Consider the following 20,040-nt stretch of genomic DNA (forward strand, 5'->3'; position numbering starts at 1 on the left):
TTTCTAATGCATTTACATTGGATTTTACTTTAGTCCTTATACTAAAATTAATTATGAAATTACCCTATGTCTATAACTGTCTTTAGTGGAGCTTCTAGTACTAAGTTCATTCTTTTCCTGGATCTTTATTTTTTGTTTGCTGGAGCTTATAATTATCCTGAACAGAGTATTAATATGTATTAAAGCTACTAAATGATGTTTCTGCTACATTGTGATGTGAATGCAAAAGCATTCCCTCTGGTCATAGCTGCATCTGTCTCAAACCAACAATCTAATTTTTTCAGATCCATGGGGAGCCATGCTCATTATATTCACCAGGTTTAGAGCTTCAAGCATTAATTTTTTTTGGACACATGAATAATCAGAAAACTGTTAACAAGCACCAAAGAAACAAGTAGATTACGTTTGTGTATTAGAGGAGGATTATGTGACCCAATAAGATTGTATTGCTAATATTCATGGTCTCTTTTATTCAAATTGTTATTTATTGTCATGCTTGGTAAGTATTACACATCATTGTGTGCAAATTAGAAAAATACTCTCTTTTGTTAGCAAATAATGCTTGGTTTGGTGGTATTAGATATGTCCTCTGAGTTATTTTTGCACCAGTAGTGAAGTGTACTGATCGTAATATTTCCCCCTTAAACACAATCATTTCAAATGCAACATTCATGTAATATTACTTACGATTCCACCTTATCAGTTCCAAACTGTAGCCATATTAAGGACTCCTAAATATAAAGCCAGTATTCTTTATTTTTGATTAATGTAGAAGAAAAACACTCCATGCTATAAATATATCAAATAATTATTTAATTACAAAAATATAAGGTTATTGTTACACTGTAGATATACAAACATATATGTTGAATGTCTTGTTGTATGTGGTAGAGAGTAAGTAGTGTGTGCTGTGTACTCAGCTGTGTCTGACTATGTGTGACCCCAGAGACAGCAGCCTGACAGGCTCCATGGGAGTCCATGGGATTCTGCTGGAAAGAATACTGAAGTGGGTTGCCATTTCCTCCTCCAAGAATCTTCCCAACCCAGGGATCGAACTGGAATCTCCTGCATTGTCTGGATTCTTTACCACTAGCACCATTACAATTATTCCATTTATTCTAACAAAGCAATAGTGTTCTGCATCTGAATTGTTACATACGAATAGCCAAGACATCCTGCCTGTCTAAGCTGTAATTAGTCAGTAGTTCCAAATCTGTTACCATGAGATAAGAAATGAGAGAGAGAAATAAACCAAACTGACAAAAGAGATATACTGTCTTTACTGATCTACTGATAACTAGAGCAAGAACTAATTAAACAGGCATTTTTCTTGCATATGCATGAGCTATTATGATATGCTGGAGATAATTCCTATTTTCTTAATGAAGAAAAAGAATTAACTAAGCCATCGTAAAGGAGATCAGCCCTGGGTGTTCATTGGAAGGACTGATGTTGAAGCTGAAACTCCAATACTTTGGCCACCTGATGCAAAGAACTGACTCACTGGAAAAGACCCTGATGCTGGGAAGGATTGAAGGCAGGAGGAGAAGGGGACGACAGAGGATGAGATGGTTGGATGGCATCACCAACTCAATGGACATGAGTTTGGGCAGACTCCGGGAGTTGGTGATGGACATGGAGGCCTGGTGTACTGTGGTTCATGGGGTGGCAAAGAGTCAGACACGACTGAGCAACTGAACTGAACTGAAGCCATTTAAATAAATTCACTAGTAATCACTTTTGTGATTGTCTTCTTTGGTTCCCAGTTTAGGGTTATGGATCTAGCAAATAAAAATAGAGGATATCCAGTTACGTTTGACTTTCAGATCAATAATAGTTTTTAGAGTAACTGTCTCATGCATTTTGGGACACACTTATTCTAAAAAGTTATTCATTGTTTATCTAAAAGTCAAACTTAATATAGGCTTTTTCTAGTTTATCTGGGAGTCCACTCTAATCTTACCAGTTTTACAGTGTTGGTTACTACTAGCACTTGTTTAAATACTTCTAGAAATATCATTAAGAGAAAATAATCTCTAAATCATATTTTTGTTTTAGAAATTGAGAGGGTATATACAATTTTAAAATTAAAACAATCATTTCCTCAAAGGCTTCATGCCAACCTCAGACACTGCAGGAAAAGTGAACACTTTTAGTTTTCATTCTTATTGCCTAAGAAGCCATATCTTTTATTAATACTTTTCAATTAATGGGGTGCAAAAGCATAGTATCTTCCTTTAAATGAGATTGTTTAAATCTACTTAATAGCTCTTTAAACTTTACACTGAGCTGTTAACTCAGGAAGTACTTACAGAAGAAGTACTAAAATGGTACATGTGGTGGTTTAATTGAAGAATAATCATATAAATTCAACCTACTATTCTGTGTGAGTAAAACCAAAGATTTTATTTTCTTATCACAGAGAAAACAATTCTCAAAGATTTGGAATTTATCATGATTTAAAGCACTCTTCAAAGTGAGTGTGGGACAGTGATGTGCTTGCTATGTGAACACTACCAGGACAGCAATAAAATAGTCTCATGAAATGTTGAAAATTCACTGGAATTTAGAAAAACAATAAAAATAGTTTCAAAAATGACTTAAAACATAATTTTCAATTTCAGGTCCTTTTTTAATTCATTAAGGCCAAATGATTCCACTAACTTTGTCATTTTTCAGTGAGAAGAAACCACAGTAGGAGACCTGAACAATGGACACGTGGGATAAAAAAAGGTTAAGAAGCAGACAGAAGAAAAAAAGAACAATGACAGAATGTATGATGATGTATAATCTTATAGCATAAGCTGTGAAGAATAAAGCAAGGCTAAGGTTCATGAACATCCCATTTAGCAAATGATCCTCTAAGAAATGCTTACTCTTGTAACAAATCCACCTCTACCTAACCTGTGAGCAACCTAAGATACAGCATGTATTTGACTTTTGAGGGCCAAATGAGGATAAAAAGTAGATCACTGAAAGTCAAATCCCAAGCTTGGTGCCTTGAAATTGCCCCAGAAAAGGATCCTGTTAGATTTGTTATACAGGTTGTTCAGATCTCTTCTAGTCCTATCCTCAATGAGTCCATGCTTGGTTCAGACAAAAGCTCTGAATTAAAAGTAAACAGGCAAGCTATCAAAATCAAAAGCAAACACACACACACACACATACACATACACAGAGCAAACTTAAAATCTTAAGGAACTGATTTAACAGACAATGAGCTGCCAGGAGTACATTACAGAGTCTGAGGTCTATTGCAACATCAGTATTGACAGAAAGCTCAAAGAAAACAATGTGCCTTTTTAGCCAGAGTACTGTTTGTTATAACAACTGTGTCTGCAAAACACTCTAACATCTTTGGCACCACTGTGCTAGTTCTTGCAAGAGGAGGAAAGTTTCAGAGAGGTTCAGCTTTGCCTCAGAACAACTTCAGTCAATAGTGTCAGGATATCCTACTGGCATCAGTACAGTGGCAGCAACAAGACTTTTCAGGATTTCTGAGGCCTCAACACCTAACATCATCTCAAAGTGCCAAAGAAGAAACCAGTATGAATGAATGAAGTGAAAACAGAAAAATGCTACATGTATTTCTAAGCATAGATGAGATTTTCCCTGAAGACTCTCAGAAATAAGATAAAGGTTCCACAACAGTTGTTAAGGGACAGCTAGAAAAATATTGTTTCTTTAACTATTATTCTTTCCAGTTTTTGTTTTTTTCCCAGGCTGAATGGATTAGAAAACACAAATTATAAGAGACAAACATGTTCAAAAAAAACATTTGGGTCTATTTGATCAAGGCTGTAAGATCTTTAGAATGTACATGTTTCTGCAAACTCTTATTTACAAAGCTGTAACAGCTAGATGGTATCATTTCTTCTTAAAATTTCTTGTTTATTCAAAAATATGTTATATATAACAGATTTCTATGTAAAATATTACACTGAAAAATAAAAATACTATTGTGTAAAACTCATGTGAAAAGAGCACAATAGTATTTTAATTTTTCAGTGTAATATTTTATGTAGAAATCTGTGCGGTAATTTAGATAAAAGAAAATTACTAACATATACTATGTTTAAGAGTCTGTAAGGTAGTATTATGTCCTAAATGTTAAGTAGAAATAAAAGTTACAACTCACATAATTTGGATCTACTAGCCTTCTTTGGGGTAAGATAATTGAAATAAGTCAGTTATTTTCTTTCTAGCAGTGATTAAGGTTTATTTTCTCGTCCAACCTGAATACTATTTAAGAATTAAGAAATCCCTTTTGTGCAAATTTTTCTTAATACAGACAAAAAAAATGGTATTCACAGATCTTATAGACTATTAGCAAATGGCAAAACTTTAATTTCTCATTAGAGCTCTTATTTATAAATAAATCAGTGCTTCTTAGATGATCTATGGTGAAGAGTCATTTTAAACTTTTCAAACTATTACAGACCAAAATTGAAACTGGCAGCAATTTCTCTTTTTGAATGCTATCATCAGTTTAAAATTATATATAATTCTTTCTTCTTTGGAGGCTGTTAGGTAAATATGCCATATTTGTTCACAGTTGCCCATAACTGGAGAGAAAGTTTAAAGAACTAGCTACATGCGATGACAAAGATTTACTTACGGGCAAACATCATGCTGTTTAAAGCTAGTGTGGCATACACTCTAAGGATCCCATTTATCAATGACTACTGTGGCATTTCAGGGGGGATTTCCATGTAACTCACTTTAAAGTCCATGTAATATGCCTCTTCTGACTGAGTTACATAATATTATTCATTATTATTGATTTTTCTCTCTGGTGGTAAGCAATGGATGTAAATGTGCTTATGAAGAGAAGAATGGGTGTGGGCAAGATGAAACATGACCAGAGGCATAGGTTTGCCTTATTTATTCTTTCAATAATCATGTACACTTTCAAAAACCAGCACAAAGCTGATGACATTGCCTTTATATGGTCTTGATATTATTCGAATTTCACAGTTGCTAAGGCAAACTCTAATGAGAAGTTCTCTTAAAGGGTAAGCTAGAATCATTTGTGTGTTTAGACCTAATAAAGCATCATTATGTCTTTTGTAATGGAAAATTAAATAGTTAAAAAATGGATATGAATAGTTTTACATAAAACCCACGAATATTACATTTGAAATTTGGAAGTAGCCAGTGTGGAACACTTTGAATGAGTTTTGATCCAAATATGTTTTTCATAAATTAATTTATATATAGATTTATTTACAGAGACATAAGCAAAGACCTTGTCCGAAAAATGAGAATAAATATTGAAAGGGAGTATTTTAAAAGAGCACACTAGGATATAAACTGAAATTCTGAATAGTAAAAATAAAAATATCCACTATCAAATTGAACTTGAACTCATAACATTCTAGTCATTCATTAATAACCATTTACTGAGAGGCTGTGTCAGATAGTACACTACCTGCAGGAGGCAGACTTGACCTGTGTGCTCAGAGCAGTGCTCTCAGAGCAGTGTAGGATGGCAAAGGCAACTAAACAGTCAAATAATAAGTCATTATCACAAGAGTGATCCTAAGACAAGGGACATATAGAATGCTACAAGAACACAGAGGGGGCATTTAAATTTACAACTGTAGGGTAAGTAAGAATTGGTCCAGGAAAACATAGGGCTCAGGGGGTAATGTACCAGGCAGAAGAGGGGATAGCATAAAAAAAGACACAGATATTTGAGACACCATGGTACTAAACTTAAAAAAAAAAAAAAAGCAAAGAAAGAAATTGACAGACAAAAAGTTCAGTACACTGGAAAGTCAAGACATGAAGCAAAAGAGGTGGGCATACACCAGATTATGGAGGGCTTGATAAGCATGTTAAGGAAACAGATTCTTATTTATCCTACGGTAATGGAAAGTCATTAAAGATTTTAAAGACTAGGGAATGTTTTAGTAAGATGGTATCAAAAATCAAAGAGCCTGGAAAATGGCATCAAGACTGAAGATATAGAGTTACAGACATAGAGATAATTGAGAGGAGTAGTAGTCAAATGAGAGCTGACGATAACCTGATTATTTGGGTAACCCGAATATTGGAACAGAAAGTGAAAGTCAAGTCGCTCAGTCGTGTCCCACTGTTTGTGACCCCATGGACTGTATCCAACCACACTCCTCCATCCATGGGATTTTCCAGGCAAGAGTGCTGGAGTGGGTTGCCATTTCCTTCTCCAGAGGATCTTCCCGACCCAGGGATCAAACCGTGTCTCTGGCATTGTAAGCAGACCCTTTACTGTCTGAGCCACCAGGGAAGTCAGGCAACCCGAATATTTGGATAAACCAAATAATTGATAATTATCAATTATCTCCATTATCAAATGAGTGAGTGTCGCTCAGTCGTGTCCGACTCTTTGCAACCCCATGAACTGCGTAGCCCACCAGTCTCTCCATCCATGGGATTTTCCAGGCAAGAATACTGGAGTGGGTTGCCATTTCCTTCTCCAGAATATCTTCCCGACCCTGGGACTGAACCCAGGTCTCCCACATTGTAGGCAGACGCTTTACCGTCTGAGCCACCAGGGAAGTCCACACACATTATCAAATACTGGGACTTAATAATTGATTTAAGTAGCAAATGAAGAAGTAGAGAACAATGATTTTCTGGCTTCCCTGGTACTGTTTATTGAGAAAGGATATACTAGAGAAAGTACAGTTTGGTTTGGGGACTCAGAATATAGTTTAAAGATATGCTGAGCATTGAGAAAAGCCAAGTCTGAAGTACATGATAGGTGGCTGAGCTGAGGAAAAAGATGAAAGAAGGAGAGAAGTATTACTTTGTAACTAAAACCATGGGTTAAAATGAGATCATCCAATGAAAAAACACAGTAATTTGATGGCTCTATGTATTTTATGCATTGGAGACTTTATACATGAAACTAGGTACTTCATTTTCTCCTCCTCCAAGTCTAGGATCAAATCATCATAATAAAGATTCTTTAAAATGTTCCTGTGAAATATTATCAAATTTCTCAGTCCTTAGAGATCTAGAATCTTAAGAACTATAGAACCGGTTCTTTGTTGCTACAGAAATATACCTATGGTCAGAATAGATAGATAGATAGAAGTAAACTTAACAACCTGGGGATAGCCTTAGGACACAGCAAATGTCAGATTCCAGAGTACATGGCGGATTTCACTTAGATAAATTCCTGGTTGATGCAGTTTCATTGATATTCTCAGAAGGTACTTCAGTGACCTTCCTGACTTTCCCTTATTTAGTATTTCCTCCTCTTTTCATATAACTTATAAATAAGAAATATCATGTAGTTTTGAATGTTGGGCAATCTGAACTCTGTAACTCTGCTGTGTTTAAATGGCTGGTAAAGATACTCTTCCTGCTTAAATTCAATCTACAATTAAAAGCAATAGTGGTGGAAAACTGATGTCCAGTGTAAAATATCTTTAGCAATGATTTTCAATCCTTCCAAATCTCTCCACTCTATTCACTTTCCCATCATCCTGCATTGCTGTCATTTCAAAACCTGTTCATTTTCTTCAGGCCTCTACTTTTCCCTTCAGGAGACGGAGAAAGAGTTACGAGGTTGTAAGAGCTGATCTTACCTCTGTTTTCACTTAGGAAATAAAGGCCCTTAGATATAAGCTCTCTCAATTTACTGCTCTCTCTACTGCTGATCCCCTTTGTTCTAATAACCTTATCATTTTATTCACTTATTCTTACTGTGTGTGTAACATCACTTCAATCATGTCCAACTCTGTGACCTCGTGGACCATAGCCCACCAGGCTCCCAGGTCCATGGGATTCTTCAGGCAAGAATACTGGAGTAGGTCGCCATGCCCTCCTCCAGGGGACCTTCCCAACCCAGGGATCGAACCCACATGTCTTGTCACCTGCATGGGCAGGTGGGTTCTTTACACTAGTGCCACTTGGGAAGCCCCTTTAATCTTATTACTCCCACTGAAAAACTATTTACCAGACACGTTCTTCCAGATTTAGACCAGTTTCTCAGCGCTGAACTTTATTCCATATCCTGTATCATTTTTCTTAACCACTTCTTCCTCTCCTGAGGTAAAACTCCCTCTCCTTACGCCCACCTTACCCTTAACACATAAAGAAAAAGCTTGAATCACTCTCTTTAAATACAAAACTAAATAGTTACCTAACTAACATAAAGCAAACAAACAAAAAAAGCAACAATAATCTTTTAAAACCATATACATCCCCACTATACATTGTTAAGGATGTTACTTAAGTTAGAGTGTGTTAGATGCTGTCATGTCTGACTCTTTGCAATCCCATATACTGTAGCCCACCAGGTTCCTCTGTCCATGGAATTTTCAAGTATGAATACTGGAGTGGGTTACCATTTCCTCCTCCAGGGATCTTCCAAACCCAGGGATTGTATCTGGGTCTCCCACACTGCAGGCAGATTCTTTACTGTCTGAGCCATCAGGAACCCCTACATAAATTAAACATGCACCATTTCTAACTTCATGTACAGCATCTAGTACACAACACTTTATGCAACCAGAAAAATTTATATTTTTAAAAGGCATATCTATTATATGCTGTAGATAGCATATATATAGTGTGTGTGTGTATATATATATATAATTTCTTTTTTCAGAATATCGACAGAGATCTATTAGCAATGGTAATTGAAATAGAAAAATATTAATTTACATATTATTTGTATAGAATGTACAATAACTATCATGGCGATAATTACAGTAGAGATCATAGTAAAAATGATAGTGATGATGATGGTATTGACAATAATGATGTTGATTATTTTAAATAAAGCAGTATATTTAAAATACACAAGGATAACTCTTCTATTGTTTACTCAAGCCAAAAGAAATATTCACAAACAATTTTATTAATGTTTATTCTACTGATATTTATATTACAGATTAAGCCTTTAATGACATAAAACTATGAAATTATTTAAAAATTGTTTCACTGAGATCAAAGTTAATTTGTTAATTATACTTTTGAAGAAAAATTAAAACTACATATATAAAACTATGAGTTATTCAACCTCATCCAGTCAACCTCAAATGAAAATTGAGAGACATTTAAACTTTTCTTATTGTTGCTGTTGTTTTTATTACAAACATTTCCTACTACTTAAAGCCAACAGCTAGTGTAAATTACATGATTGTAAGTGAAGGACCTTTTATCCAAATAAGAAATCTATTCATTAATAAGTTACTTAGAGGAATGATCAAAACAGTTTTAAACCAAAATCTTTATAAATCACATACCCAGCCTACCTGTGATTTTTCATCGTTACAAAATCATATTCATCTGTAATGTTTTATAATTGAATAATACTAAGGTTTCTATACATGTAGAATTTGAAATATTTTAATAGTATTAAAAAAAAACATAACCTGAATAAGAATCTTTTCAGACAATGAAATTGAAGTTAATTATCTAGTTATTATTGAAATAACTTTAATATACTAGGTAAGAACTGAAATACTATCATATTCTTACATAAGTAAAAGTAATCTTTTACCTATCAAATTAACTACAATATTTATATAAACTTTTTAATAAGCACATGTTAATAGAAATTTAAATATTCTTTTCTGTCCAAAGGGAACCATCCTCCACTAGTAGGAATGTAAATTGGTGCAGTCACTACGGAAAACAGTACAGAGGTTTCTCAAAAAACTAAAATTAGAGCTGTCATCAGATCAGTCGCTCAGTCATGTCTGATTATTTGTGACCCCATGGACTGCAGCACGACAAGCCTCCCTGTCCATCACCAACTCCAGGAGTTTAATCAAACTCATGTCCATTGAGTCTGTGATGCCATCCATCCATCTTACCCTCTGTTGTCCTGTTCTCCTCCTGCCTTCAATCCTTCCCAGCATCAGAGTCTTTTCCAATGAGTCAGTTCTTTGCATCAGGTGGCCAAAGTATTGGAGTTTCAGCTTCAACATCAGTCCTTCCAATGAACACTCAATTGATCTCCTTTAGGATAGACTGGTTGGATCTCCTTGCAGTCCAAGGGACTTTCAAGAGTCTTTTCCAACATCACAGTTCAAAATTATAAATTCTTCAGTGCTCAGCTTTCTTTATAATCCAATGCTCACATCCAAATATGACTACCAGAAAAACCATAGCTTTGTTGGCAAAGTAACGTCTCTGCTTTTTAATACACTCTCTAGGTTGGTCATAACTTTTCTTCCAAAGAGTAAGCGTCTTTTAATTTCATGGCTGCAGTCACCATCTACAGTGATTTTGGAACCCAAAAAAACAGCCTTCCACTGTTTCTCCATCTATTTGCCATGAAGTGATGGGATCAGATGCCATGATCTTAGTTTTCTGAATGTTGAGCTTTAAGACAACGTTTTCACTCTCTTCTTTCATCAAGAGGCTTTTTAGTTCCTCTTAGCTTCCTGCCATAAGAGTGGTGTCATCTGCATATCTGAGGTTATTGATATTTCTCCTGGCAATCTTGATTTCAGCTTGTGCTTCTTCCAGTCCAGCGTTTCTCATGATGTACTCTGCATAGAAGTTAAATAAGCAGGGTGACAAGATACAGCCTTGACGTACTCCTTTTCCTATTTGGAACCGGTCTGTTGTTCCATGTCCAGTTCTAACTGTTGCTTCCTGACCTGCACATAGATTTCTCAAGAGGCAGGTCAGGTGGTCTGGTATTCCCATCTCTTTTAGAATTTTCCACAGTTTATTGTGATCCACACAGTCAAAGGCTTTGGCATAGTCGATAACGCAGAAATAGATGTTTTTCTGAAACTCTCATGGTTTTCCATGATCCAATGGATGTTGGCAATTCGATCTCTAGTTCCTCTGCCTTTTCTAAATCCAACTTGAACATCTGGAAGTTCTTGAGCATTACTTTCCTCGCATGTGATATGAGTGCAATTGTGTAGTAGTTTGAGCATTCTTTGGCATTACTTTCCTTTGGGACTGGGATGAAAACACCTTTTCCAGTCCTGTGGCCACTGCTGAATTTTCCAAATTTGCTGGCATATTGAGTGTAGCACTTTCACAGCATCATCTTTTAGGATTTGAAATAGCTTAACTGGAATTCCATCACCTCCACTAGCTTTCTTCATAGTGATGCTTCCTAAGGCCCACTTGACTTCATATTCTAGGATGTCTGGCGCTAGGTGAGTGATCACATCATTGTGATTATCTAGGTTGTGAAGATCTGTTTTGTACAGTTCTTCTGTGTATTCTGGCCAGAAATTCCACTCCTATACATATATCCAGAGAAAACTGTAATTCAAAAAGATACATGTACCCCAATGTTCATTGCAGCACTATTACAATAGCTAAGACATGGAAATAACCTAAATGTCCATGAGCACATTGGACAGAAGATGGGTATATAAAAATGGAACATACTCAGTCACAAATAAGAATGAAATAATGCCATCTGCAGCAACCTGAATGGACCTAGAGATTGCTGTGCTAAGTGAAGTGAGTCAGAAATTGAAAAACTAATACAATATGGTATCACTTATATATGGAATCCAAAATATGACACAAATGTACTTATTTATGAAATAGAAGCATACTAAAGGTCATAGAAAACAAACTTACGGTTACAAAAGGGGAAAAGGGATGGAGGAGGAATACATTAGGAGTTTCTGATTAGCAGATACAAACTGCTGCTGCTGCTGCTAAGTCGCTTCAGTCATGTCCGATTCTGCACAACCCCATAGCCCACCAGGCTCTCCCGTCCCTGGGATTCTCCAGGCAAGAACACTGGAGTGGGTTGCCATTTCCTTCTCCAATGCACGAAAGTGAAAAGTGAAAGTGAAGTCGCTCAGTCGTGTCCCACTGTTAGTGACCCATGGACTGCAGCCCACCAGGCTCCTCCATCCATGGGATTTTCCAGGCAAGAGTACTGGAGTGGGGTGCCATTGCCTTCTCTGAGATACAAACTCCTCTATATAAAACAAGTAAAAAAACAAGGTCCTACTCTAGAGTCCAAGGATCTACACTCAATATCCTGTAACAAACCATAATGAAGAAGAAAATACATAGTTATATATGTGTGTGTATATATATATATATATATGTATATATAAATGAATTACTTTGTTGTACATCAGAAACTGACACAACTTTGTTAATAAACTATAGTTCAATAAAAAATATTTTCTTTCAAATATAAAAATAAATGTTAATAAATCAAATATAAAACAATGTCTGAGAAAACTACATCTCTAGAACTTTAAAATCATTATTTATATGAAAAATATTGATAAAACTTTAATGAATGTATGTCCCAAATAATCTGGTTTATGGATTATTCAGTGCCTTGTGTAATTTTTTTTTTCCATCACTCCCTCTCTTTCTTTTCTACCTTCCTTCTTTCCATTTAAATAACCAGGATTCTAACTTTAATTTCATGTGAAGAACAGAGATAGTACCTAGTCACAGTAGCAGATTATTTAAAACAAATTGTAAAAAAAAAAATATTTGAAAAGCAATAGATCCAAATAAAAATCTGAATTGGCATTATTTTTTCACTATAATTTAACAGTGTACCAGTAAAATAATATCTTTGTTGGTATACTTTCCAATTCAGTAAATTGCATTTTCTTTTGAAAACTATAAGCTTATGAAATAAACTTATAAAAGTTTATAATGAAACTGTGACTTTCTTATAATATTATTTATTTAAATTACATAATGGTAAGATGAGTTATTAGATAATAAAATAGACAAATAAAGTAGCATAATTTAATAAACATAGAATGGAGATATGTAAAGATTATTTTCTTCAGAATATGCTTTATATTTTGAGCCAGTGAGCTATACTATTCGGGTGCATTTATATTTTACTTTTTATTTAAAATAAATGTAAAGCTTGGAAGAGTAAATTTATCCTTGTAATTTCCACTGAGATAAACTGTGGGTTTAACTCTCTCCAAAATGAAATTTCCTGTGACAAATGTCACCTTCCAATCCCACATAAACAGAATTTAATTACCTTTTATATGGCAACCCAAATTTTTCATTGCAAAATATATATATATATATATATATAATGTGTCTTAATAGTATTTATTATTTTCAGCATGAAGTAAAGTGAAGTGAAGTCGCTCACTCTTTGTGACCCCATGGACTGTAGCCTACTGGACTCCTCTGTCCATGGCATTTTTCCAGGCAAGAGTACGGGAGTGGGTTATATTCTATTTTCAGCATAAATCATGTCAAAGATTTGACTCAATCTCTCATTCAGGATTATGTATGAAGTAGATGATTTCTAATATTTTCAAATTTATGTTTATATTTATATTGAATTTGTCAAGAGATAAGAAACTGACTTTGTTTAGAAAAACAACTTTATTGTCACAGTGAATATAATAGCTTTATGTAAAGATATTAAATGAAACTTACTTGCTCAGTACTCAACAGAATTCACTAGGTAATAAAGTGCTTAAGGTTTACAGAATATAACTCTTACAGAATATAATGCTTAAAGAATATATTAGTTTTTGTAGCACAAGTGGCGGTGGTTGGAGAGTTGACACACAGAAGGAGAAGCAGTAAAAGTGACTAGGAGTAGTCTTGGGGTAGAAGAAAAAGCAAGTCATTTAGAAAAAGCTGGTAGAATTTATGCTTTTATCAAGCCTATCAGAAATGGTCCTAGAAGTTTTTCTTTTATGGTAATATTTGGAGGTTTTAATCTACATTCAAAACGACAGCTTAGATTTATAAGGCTTGAAATAGATGAGCAATACCAAAATCCATCTCCAAGGACCAGCAGGCATCCCCAGAAAAAAGTTAAAAGTCTACCAAAATGTCTGAAAAATCTCTCTCATAAGTAATACGTAGCATCCCCATTTGTATATTCATGAAAGCTATAACATGATGGACTGTTATGTGCTTAGATTTTTAAACTGGCAGCATAATTTTAGATTGGGATTATAACTTCTTACAGAAGGTTATTAGAGAGTTGGAAAATGAAAAATGTTGAGAGACAGATATAGAGGACTTGATAAAAGAAAAGACTTGGATCCATAAAACCCTACTGGAAACTTCTGGAGTAGGGTGAAAGTTTACCAAAGTCAGACAAATGTTTTCTATCACTTGCTTCAAATTCCATTAATGTATCTTCATTTTCTCCCCAGGCTGGGTAATTTATATGACTTGGGCAACTGAAACTCTTTGAGACAAGCTCCATTTACCTCTCAACAAGAAGGCATTTAGATAACTGTAATCACTTTCTTATCTTTACTTCCTTGAAAAAGACCCCAGGTTACAGGCAGTCCTGGGAGTGCCTTGGGCATTTAACAATCAGAAGGCTCATTCCCCTCTGAAATAATTATGAAAATTAACCTTGATAATGTGTCTGTATAAAAATGCCTGGTGACATGTAAAACACAATAAAATGGGAAGTAGTCTTAATATGCTAAATAGTGGAACCCTAGTTTTCCTGAAGACTAAATATCAGTAACATCTTTACACGCACTGGAACACTATCAACATTTTATTCTCTCAATTGACACAAGAACCGGTCCTTAGCATTGTCAGGGCAATCACTTGGTGGAAGGAAACCCTGTGTTCATCTCTTGCCACTAGTCCAGGCAGGGTAGCTTTCAGGGCTATAGAGCTGAAAAGTAGATAAAGGTAGACAAGAAAATTATTTCATAGAGTCATTCCTGTGTTTAAATACACCAAAACACTGGATGTACAATGTTCAGACTCAATAGAGAAAAAGGTACCCAGGACAACACTCTCCCTATTCACTTCATGCTTCTCTCTCAAAGTCCCTCTCCTAGATAGTGAAAGACAACAGGAATGTGCCCCCTTCATCCCACCTTTGCTAATATAGAACAAGAGGCCAAAGTCTTGGAGCTCGAGAATCAAACCAGTGTCTCCATGACCTTATTTCATTAACCAGAATCAGGTTGAAAGGATTCAGAAATAATACCAACAACTGGATTAAAAAAAACAAATTACTCAGAAATACATAAAATGTTAACACCAAAGACAAAATATTTTTATACAAGAGCAAATAAGTTAATGCTTAAACAATAAATCTAGGAATATTAGAAAAGCTTTCATAAATTGAGATTTTGAGTATCTGAAAGTTCCTACTAAAGTTTTTCTCATTGATTATTTTTGTCTAACATCTGTAATACTGGATTACAGATGTAACCCATCTGTAACATTGGATACTCAACGTTAAACAGGAAATAACATTCAGATGCCCTTTTTGAAAAATTCCTTAGTTTAATACTGAGATAGAAATCATTAGGCAGTTACTGTAGGAACTCTGAGAGCTTGGTCTGTTTTAATAAACACCCTGCTCCATTAACCTAAAACTACACCCTTTGTCCTGAATTTCTGACTCTCAGGGAAATGTATGCTTGGCCTGATAAATTATCAGCACTCAGATCCAGGAAACAGTAGTAAGTAACTTTTGTTCCATTAACTGGTGATCATTGACTTTTAGCCTATACATCTATTCCATTGTAAAATGGCTGAGGGTCATAAGAAAAGGTCAAGGGATGGTGACTTAATGTCTAAAAAAGCTAACAATCGGAGGATCAAAAGAAGCCATAAAGATGTCAATTTATATACTGTGACCTTTAAGCTGATTGGCTAGAAATGACATATGTTAAAAGTCAGAACCAATCAGAAAAGTACAAATCAATACTAGTAAGGATATGAACTGCTGTAATACCTGCCTTTTCAGGGCTCTTCACCCCCTCTCAGAGGCTATGCTGAGAGCTTCTACTTTCTTTCTCTCTCAAGTAAATCCTGTTTCTTTGCTGCTGTATTTGTGTGTTTCTGAAGATCATTCTCTGGCTTCATGTAAAAGAACTCGGATTCCCATCCCATTTCGATACAACATTATTTTTAATTTGACAGGCAAATCAAACTTAAGGAAGAAATTATACTGACTAAAATAATTTTGTGCATATACACTTGATTTCATTCTGAAAGTTAAAATTTTTATCTGTTTGCTAACAAGATTATTTTATAAAAGTATTGTAAAATCAGTTTCAGCACCATATCAAAGAAGAAATATGTCTTGAAATTTTGAAAAATGACAGAACTGTGTTCATAAGAATAATATTTCCATAGACCAATGAACATAAGTATTATGCTATATCATTAGATTGATATTTTTAAATATCATACTCAGAATTCAAACATGAACCATGAACATCCAGATGTTCAAGCTGGTTTTAGAAAGGCAGAAGAATCAGAGATCAAATTGCCAACATCCGCTGGATCATCAAAAAAGCAAGAGACTTCCAGAAAAACATCTATTTCTGCCTTATTGACTATGCCAAAGCCTGTGACTGTGTGGATCACAATAAACTGAAAATTCTAAAAGAGATGGGAATACCAGACCACCTGACCTACCTCTTGAGAAACCTGTATGCAGGTCAGGAAGCAACAGTTAGAACTGGACATGGAACAACAGACTGGTTCCAAATAGGAAAAGGACTACGTCAAGGCTGTATATTGTCACCCTGCTTATTTAACTTATATGCAGAGTACATCATGAGAAACGCTGGGCTGGAAAAAGCACAAGCTGGAATCAAGATTGCTGGGAGAAATATCAATAACCTCAGATATGCAGATAACATCACCCTTATGCCAGAAAGTGAAGAGGAACTAAAAAGCCTCTTGATGAAAGTGAAAGAGAAGAGTGAAAAAGTTGGCTTAAAGCTCAACACTCAGAAAACTAAGATCATGGCATCTGGTCCCATCACTTCATGGGAAATAGATGGAGAACCAGTGGAAACAGTGTCAGACTTTATTCTTTTGGGGCTCCAAAATCACTGCAGATGGTGATTGCAGCCAGAAATTAAAAGACGCTTACGCCTTCGAAAGAAAGTTATGACCAACCTAGACAGCATATTAAAAAGCAGAGACATTACTTTGCCAACAAAGGTCCATCTAGTCAAGGCTATGGTTTTTCCAGTGGTCATGTATGGATATGAGAGTTAGACTGTGAAGAAAGCTGAGTGCCAAAGAATTGATGCTTTTGAACTGTGGTGCTGGAGAAGGCTCTTGAGAGTCCCTTGGACTGCCAGGAGATCCAACCAGTCCAGCCTAGAGGAGATCAGTCTTGCGTGTTCATTGGAAGGACTGACGCTGTGGCTGAAACTCCAATACTTTGGCCACCTCATGTGACGAGTTGACTCACTGGAAAAGACTTTGATGCTGGGAGGGACTGGGGGCAGGAGGAGAAGGGGACGATATAGGATGAGATAGCTGGATGGCATCATCGACTGGATGCACATGAGTTTGGGTGAACTCCGGGAGTTGGTGATGGACAGGGAGGCCTGGTGTCCTGTGAATCATGGGGTCGCAAAGAGTTGGAGATGACTGAGCAACTGAACTGAACTGATACTAAAAGAAAATATTCCTGGCATTTATGATTGATAATCATATGTGCAAATATAATCCAAACATCTTGGCCCTCTATCACTGAGATAAAGAGGAAAAGATTCTTAAATAGAGTTCATCATCATTATTACCAGGACATTTAAGAAACTGAAAAAGATGTAAACTGTCATTAAGTAGGAAAATACATTAAATAGACAAAAAAAAAAAAAAGAAAGAAAATCCAGCTACACATTAGATTTTTGCATTGTTAGGACTACAAAAAGGAAATTTTAGTAACAAAATATTTACATGTTTTAATAGGCTTCCAAAAGTGCCATCATCTATATATTTCTGATCTACTATTATAAAAATTGTCTAAGTTTTCTCCCCACATAATAAGGACAACAGATCTATTCTGCACTAAATCATTCCTATACTAAATCACTGTCAACATGGTGCTAGTTTTGAGACAATTTTCTGAGGTTAAAAGTATAGTCCTATAAATATAAAAAACAACTGATCAAAAAAGTATTAAACTCAGAACTTTGATCTTAAATACTAGCAATTTTTAAAAGTTTGCAATGGCTCAAGCTACATTTATTACTCAATGAAATGTTCCATAGGACCCATAATCTCTGTTCCCTATACAAATACAAATTTGGTTATCAGCCAGTTCAGTAATATCAAATGCAAATATTCAACAAGAATCATTTGTTTTAAATAAAATCAATAGGAAATAAAAGAAGGCACATTAAGAATTTCAATTATTGAGTCTAACTTTAGGCCAAAAGCAAGTGCATACTATTCTGGTTACATTATTTTTAGGATAGTTTCATAGTGCCAGGAACCATTACCTTCCACTAAGTGGTTATATATTGCATATGTCTGAGGCAAATCCCACTGTGGCTGTGCAGGACACCAGGTACCAACATATGCAATGACTGCTGGTAACTCTAGAGATATTATAATAAATTTATCTACTTTGTCAGTGCCTTCATAATTGTGTTTGTAATCAGTGCCAACAGAAATGTGGATGGATTGTGACTTGGAAAGGAATAAGTAGCTGAAACACATGGAAAGAGATTAAAACTTGAGAAAACACTAACCCAGTAAAATGTTATTTGCTTTTCTTTCTTTAGCTATGACTTATGTTGCCATAAGAAGACCAGAAGGAATAGTAACAGCTACTGTATAAATACCCTCAATATTAATAATAATAATAAAGACCCCCTAAAGAACTGGAAAAAAAAAATCCTACATCATACCATGGACACAAGGACCACAAACTGAATATTTGGCTTTTATATTTAGTCTCAAGAGAAAAAAGTAATATAAGTCAAATATTTCAGGTCAATGTGCAATTCTATGCCAACTCCTCTATGAGGTGGGGCTCTTTTCACAAAACTTAGGATTCTGTTACAGAATTTGTAATTCTGTGTTATAGTTATCTGGACAAGTGTCTGTCTCCATAATGAACTGCTAATTCTTTTAAGTTAGAAATTGGCTTCTATTCATCTTGATATGCCTACTAGCCACTGCAATGGTTTTTAAGAAAATCTAGGAGTAAAATAAGTATCTGGAGAATGAATGACAAAAAGAATGGATTATAGATGTGCTTTTGAAGGAAACTTAAAAAGTTTCTTTTATTTTTATATCATATGCCAATGCCATTATCAAAATCATTCCTACTAGAGAGTGATAGTTTCATTCATGTATGTATTCAACAAATATTTATTGCGTATCTGTCATGTGCCATTTTTCAGCTAAGCCCTGAGCTAAAGGGGAGGAGATGCCACACTAGAACTCTGCCATCATAGAGCTTAAATCATAAATGCAAAAGAGATATTTAAAATCTAAATAAACACAAATGACCCCAAGTACCCAAAGCAATCTTGACAATGAGAAAACAGATCTGGAGGAATCAGATTCCCTAACTTCAGACTATACTACAAAGCTACAGTAATCAAAACACTATGGTACTGGCACAAAAAAACAGAAATATAGATCAATGAAATAAGATAGAACATCCAGAGATAAACCTACTCACCTATGGTCACTTAATCCATGACAAAGGAGGCAATAATATACGATGGATAAAAAACAGTCTCTTCAATAAGTGGTGTTGGGAAAACTGGACTACTATGTGTAAAAGAATGAAATTAGAACATTCTCTAACACCATACATTAAAATAAACACAAAATGAATGGAAGACCTAAAAGTAAGACTGGATACTATACAACTCTTAGAGGAAAACATAAGCAGAACATTTTGTGACATAAATCACAGCAATATCTTTTTTGATACACCTTCCAGAGTAATAAGGATAAAAATAAAAATAAACTAACATTTCTTAATTAAACTTAAAAGCTTTAGAACAAAGTAAGCCATGAACAGAATGAAAAGAAATCCCATAGAATGGGAGAAAATATCTGCAAAAGAAGTGATCTATAAGGGAATAATTTCAAATATACAAATAGCTCATACAGCTCAATATCAAAAATACAACCAAGCTAATGAAAAAATGGGCAGAAGATCTAAATAGGCATTTCTCCAAAGAAGACATACAGATAGCCAAGAGGCACATGGAAAGATGCTCATCACCACTAATTATCAGCTAAATTCAAATCAAAACTACAAAAATGAGGTACCATCTCACATTGGTCAGAATGGTCATTACCCCAAAATCTAAAAATAAATGCTGGAGAGGGCATGAA

The 20,040-nt window shown here is 35.1% G+C and overlaps 1 protein-coding gene across 1 annotated transcript in view; it reads right to left on the reverse strand.

Annotated features, from left to right (window-relative positions):
• Positions 1–20,040, reverse strand: part of CCSER1 (coiled-coil serine rich protein 1) — a 975,365-nt gene that overhangs the window by 60,277 nt on the left and 895,048 nt on the right. The gene's annotated exons all lie outside the window — the stretch shown is intronic.

This window comes from Oryx dammah, unplaced genomic scaffold (genome assembly GCF_014754425.2).
Source record: "Oryx dammah isolate SB20612 unplaced genomic scaffold, SCBI_Odam_1.1 HiC_scaffold_3, whole genome shotgun sequence".
In the NCBI taxonomy this organism is placed as follows: Eukaryota; Metazoa; Chordata; class Mammalia; order Artiodactyla; family Bovidae; genus Oryx; species Oryx dammah.